The 5,988-nt window shown below is 45.0% G+C and overlaps 1 protein-coding gene across 1 annotated transcript in view; it reads left to right on the top strand.

Annotated features, from left to right (window-relative positions):
* Positions 1-626: 626 nt before the first annotated feature.
* The window catches only part of syt3 (synaptotagmin III), a 63,158-nt gene continuing 57,796 nt past the window's right edge, over positions 627-5,988 (top strand). The window contains exon 1 of the mRNA XM_037689216.1: positions 627-839. The gene's annotated coding sequence lies outside the window, so the exon portion shown is untranslated. The remainder of the gene's footprint in view (positions 840-5,988) is intronic.

Below are 5,988 nucleotides of genomic sequence, written 5' to 3'. Positions count from 1 at the left end.
AAATCATGACACCAATAGGTCTATGTCTCATTCTAACTAGATCTTGGCCTCCGTGTACCTTAAGCTGTTTGTCTGGTTCAGGTTTACATGACACAAGCACGTGCACACACACACACACTCTGAAACCTGCACCCACAAGTGCATGTAAAAACGTAAAACAAGCAGAGCGGCTTGTCGTCTTCTGGCGTAGAGCCGAGCAACAACTGACCCACCATCCTGTTCCTGCTCCCCCACCACCACCACGTGACACCCCCCTCTCCTCCTCCCACTGATGCTGCCATAAAACAGGCAAGATTTTATGTACACCCACCCCTCCAGACCCACCTACTCAACACCAGCACCACCTCTCCAGGGGCATCTGCAGGAGTATTATTATCTAATCAGAGTTCTAATAAGACAAAACAAGAGCCAGACCCTGAAACACACCAACACACACACCAGCTCGCTCCTATGCACGCACATACATCAGTATGTCTTTAGTACAGGCAGCGAGAGGAGAGACTCAGTATTAGTATTCAGAGCACAGGGAGGAAAAGGAGGAGAGGCAGTGCGCGAGCATAGCGAGAGAGCGTGTAAGGGAGGGGACAGGAGGACAAGGTGGGGAGGAAAATATAAAAAGAAGAAGAGGGGGAACCGAGAGGAACCAGAGGGGAGAGGAGATTTATCTCATTGTTCAGTTCTCCCTCTCAGTCTGCCTTCCCGGTGTAGAGAGAGGACGACAGCAAGGAGTGGGAGGGGGGGGGCGCACGGAACGAAAGAGGGCGGAATGCCCCTTTACAGGCGTCGCATCTGACCGAGCAGCTCGGAGGAGAGAGGACCGCGGCTCCTGCGACGTGAAGGTAGGAAGATGCTCCTGTAAACATCCGTGATGTCAGCGATGTTCTCCATCCTCCTCATCCCCGACCCAGCAGCACGAGCCTGTTTTCTATTAATATTTAATGTTCAGCCTTTTATTTCTGCATCAGCCTGCCTCCTTTATAACACATCCTACAGCTTGGTCGCCTGTACGTCCGTATATAAAAATATATTTGTGTATTTTATATAGTGGGGATGTGGAGGAGGCAGCCTTCAGAGCTGATTCGTAATGGCAGCTCTCCGCTCACAATCATTTCACTTTTATCTTTTTCTTTCTTTCTTTTTTTAAATAATTTGGGTTCTAGGATGAACAGACGGTATAGGGTGTGCACACGAGCATGCATAACGCACACATAGAGGACAGGTTGACGTGCGTACGATGTGCGTACCCCCCTCCCCCTTCCCTTCCATCCCCCCCAGCCTATCTTCAAAGCCAGTGTCCCAAATTCAAATGAAATGAAAAACCCAAAGACTGAGACGCACAGTGTCCCAGAGAATCTGACATAGAAAGCATGATGTGTGTGTGAAATACGTGTACACACAGATTTGTTGGTACCCTTCCACAAAAATAATAAAAAACAAACACAACTGATGTGACAAAGCCAAAATGTCCTAGTTTTGTCTCCTCATTCTCAGAAACTTTGTTCATTTCAGTGACTTCCTGTCTGACCTTTCAGTCAACAGTGGAGCCTCATGGAGCCGTAATGAGCCAAAATGATGTTGCCATCAGAAAGTGACGTACCTTGACCTGTCCTGCTTGAATAGTTCTGGATGGTTTCCTTGGTTCATTTTCTACTGTTCTCACTACCCACCTGATCAACGTGGGGTCGCACTTCCTCTTGCGTCCATTTCCTGGAAGGTTGTCTCATAAACGTTACACTTTTTAAAGCTACTCATTGTAACGTATGAAATAAAACACACAGGTTATGCTCAACTACTTTTTTGCAGATATTTGTACAAGTGTATAATCTGATGTCCACTGGGATGACTGCAGTCTGTGTAGATAAACAAAGATGGTGGAATCAGACAAACGATGACTCTCAGAGAAGACGTTTAGGTGGAAATAGAGTGACTCTGTTGCTGAAACGCAAACAACAAAAATGGAGGAAGAACGAATAGAAAGAACGAATGAGATAACCATCGAGACTAAAAATCAGGGGTTAAGCGGGGCGGTAGAGCGCCATAAAGAGAGCGTTCAAACACGTGTGTTTTCTAAAACTTGTGCTAGACTGGTAAGTTTACAGTTTCAACGTTGTGCTCAAAGGCTAACCGACTTTACTCAACTGTAAATACGTACCAGTTCATCACAACTGTCAGGCTTCTTGGTGCCAAACATTTCTTCCATGGATGTCGTCATTGTTGACGTTCGGTCACTTTGGCTGTTTCTGTAGGTAAACCACTGTGTGTGGTATTGGAATAAGATTTATTATCATTGTACCGAAATACAGTGAAATTATGTTCGTACAGTCGTCCGAAAGATGGGCGGAGTGCACGTTGCTGCTCCTACTGGAGCGCGGCCTCTTATCCTTTTCAGAATACTTTTTTTTTTTTAGATAGAAGGTGGGAAAAAGCCATGAGGAAAGGATAGTGGCATTACAAAAAAGATCTCTTCACATCTTGTCCTACCAGGACAAGATTTAAGACCTCAAAAAACTCTACGAGCGAGCACATTTATAACGCACTACATATGAATTTGACGGCAAGATGGTGAGACTTGTCCATGAAGCACTTCCAGATAGACCATAGTCCTGATAAGATGTTGGTCAGCCGGCACAGTTCTGATAAGCCTCCACAGAAGTTCTTGGGGGGGATAGATGAAGTTTTTCCTTAGTTTACACATTTCCCAGGAGAAATTTGATGAGTCGGCCTGCTTTTGAGGCCAACTGGGGGAGTCTGATTCAGATAAGCCTCAATTGTTGATTTTTTTTCAGGCAGACTGTTTTTTTTTCTCTTGTCAGCCTTGAGTCCTGCTGGTACTTTCAAGATCCAAAATGGCCAGATTTATGGGCCTTCCACTGGTCCGTGCTTATGAGCCTCCTCCAAAGTCGTTTCCAACATGCTGGTGAGCCCCAGAAGCTGCAGGTGGCCTGCGATTCTCACAAATCGCTTCCATCTTATCGTTTAGCTCGTAAATCGGCTGATTTTGAGTCCTCCAAGCTCAAACCAAACCTTCACAAGGCAGGCAGCCTGACGAGGGCCAAATTAGCTGCAGCCGTCTTCTTTGTTGATAGACCAGGAACCAGCTGATTCCAAAAAGCAGGAAATCAGTTATCATAAATCCAATTATATATGTCTTCGGCGTCCTCCTGAGACAAAACGGAAAGACACATCAGCTCCCACATCCATGACATCCTGCAGCGTGAGTCTCCACGGGACATGAGGGCTCTCCAGGACCCTGTCACTTTGTTGTTGCAGCTGACCAGATCCATGACAGTAGTTTTCGTTTTGGAAGATGTGTAAAATAGGAGCTCCGATACACAGAGAGCAAAAAAGCAGGAGGAGAACAGAGGAGGGAAGAAAAGGCGTCCGCCTCGCACAAGACCAAGTGAGAAAAAAAAGAGAAAAAATGAATATATATATATATATAGATATATATAGATATATATATATAAATATATATAGATATAAAATTTAAGGACAAATTAACCATTGCTATGGGAAAAATGTTGTGCAGATTAATTTTATTAGTTTATTAATTGAATTTTTTTGGTCTTGTGGCTTTAATGAGTGACAAATTAATAGTCTTATTCTTTTTTTTTATTAGCATCACCGATGTCAAGTTTCTCATCAGTCTTTGAGCCCATTCAAAAGAAACACAACTGCTAATACTATTCTAGATACTCATTGCAAGTCATAAAGACTGTTGTGTTACTTTTTCTTATCTTTTTTGTGCGTTTAGCTGCAGATCCACTCAGATGTTTCCAAAGAAACGTCTTTTCCAAGATTCAACGTTTGTCTGATTCCACCACATCTATTTTTTACCTGTGCAGACCGCAGCCGGCCTTATGTAGGTCAAGCACTTGGCTCAAGCTTCCACGTGGATTTTAGGCAGATTCAGCCGACAGCTTTGTTTACATTAAGTGCACACCCGCATTCCAAAGCTGCATATCAACGTATTTAGAGGAATAACTGAGCAGATTATTTCAAACTGCAACATTTGATACAGTTAAGGGTAACCATTTTTATGCTTAACTTGTGTAATGAGTAACTTTTAAAAAAAAGTACAAGGTTCATTGGATTTAAGACAACCTAAGAATGTGGACGCAAGACGAAATGCGACCCCATGTTGATCAGACAGATAGTGCTAATAGGAGAAAAAAAAAACAAGAAAAACATTAGAAAACATTCAAGCTGAACTCTTAAGGTCTGATCGCTCCATCTTTTTGACTCATAACGGTCTCCATGGACAAAGACTCAGGAGGCTCCACTCAACAAAAAAACAATAAATAAGACAGACGACAAGTTACAAAAATGCATGCATGCTGACAAGAGCCAGAATTTGACAGATGACAGATGAGACAAAACTGGAGCTTTTTTATCCCTGGTCACATCAGTTGTGTTTTTTAATTACTGTGGAAGGGGACCAACAGATTTCTCTTTTGATCCATGCTCTGCAGCTTCCCTCGCTGTGCAGGAGACAGAAAGAGCACGCTTTCTGGCTGGACTCTTCTTCTCTGCTTCCTGTCTCATCATGTTATAGATGATTCAGACTCCTGCAGCTCTCAGAGTGGTGAGCTGTGAAGCCCCAGCACCACCGATAGAAATGTGTAAAAGATTAAAGTGTCTTTTTGGATGCGACGGGCTGTTTGATCACATGTTTACGGAGATGCATGGTCCTAAATGCACATTAACACTCACCCACCTTGTGTTATTTATTTGCTGAGGAGAAGGACCCATTATAGGTCTGACTAAATTGGAACAACCTCCAGGCCGAGGCTCGGCAAAGCTATTACTTTGAGTCAATAGACATTAATATGCCCATGCTCCATCTTGGCCTTGTATGGCGCTGTCTCTGTTCCCGGCGAAACACGGCGCCGCTCCACCGGAGTAACCAGAAAGATGTTCTGTATTGCAGCCCGATCTGTTTACCCCCGTGCATCAATCTGTCACAGCTGAACAAGCACAGAGGAGCGATGATAGCATCGTCTCGGCCAGACATCGCTGTGGCCTCGAAAGGAAGCGATGCAAAACGGAAAAAAATGGGATGTGCCAGCTCTGGTGAGGAGGGGTCACGACCCCCATGAATCAGCGCGAGGCCTGACGAACGGCGGGTGATCCGAGGGTGCATGACTACATCGATCTGAGGTGGAGCGCTACATGAAGCGGCCCAGCGGGGCACAGAGAATCAGACAACCTGAAAGTCACTACCCGAGGGGAGGAGGTCACGGGGTCAAACAGCCAGTCGGGGTTCAGCAGACTGGAAAAAACACGTTTGCACAGGAAATGTTATTAAAATGTTAGAATATAAGTTATGGGTCAATCCCAGCTCCTGATTTGAGCTTAACATCTGTGAAACTGAGTTATCGTCACCTCTGTAATCTGTGGCGGCCATCTTGAATCAAGTAGACTCCAAAACGTAAACCGGGTGCGGACGTTCATCCATCCATCAGTTCATGAGATGTTTAGACACAAACACGATCGCCTTCATCTTGGCGATACTAAGAGTCGGAGCTCGAAACGGCGACGTGAGAACAAATGGACCTGGGAGCAGCTTCAGTAAGACCTGCCTGGAACATCACGTGGAACAAGGCGTGTTCCGCCCGTTCGGTTATCGCAGAGTTTAGTTTTCTCTTCTGTGGAAATAATTAGACGTTTCGGCAAATAAACGGTGATTCCCATCAGTCTGCGTTTTATTAACGGGAGCAGAGGTTAACAGGAAGAGGCTGGAACTGATTATAATGAACTGTAAATAAATCTGTTGAACCTCCACAAGTGAGAGGAGGGAAAAACTCGATGCAGTCTCGTTTCAAAATGAAAAATGAACGAGGATGTTAAAGGCCTAGCATTCCTTGAAGGGATGCATGTCACCTGCTGCTCCTCATGTCACCTGCTGCTCCGCATGTCACCTGCTGCTCCGCATGTCACCTGCTGCTCCGCATGTCACCTGCTGCTCCGCATGTCACCTGCTGCTCC

This window comes from Nematolebias whitei, chromosome 15 (assembly GCF_014905685.2).
Source record: "Nematolebias whitei isolate Nwh7 chromosome 15, NemWhi1, whole genome shotgun sequence".
In the NCBI taxonomy this organism is placed as follows: Eukaryota; Metazoa; Chordata; class Actinopteri; order Cyprinodontiformes; family Rivulidae; genus Nematolebias; species Nematolebias whitei.
This window is presented reverse-complemented; position numbering and strand designations above follow the sequence as displayed.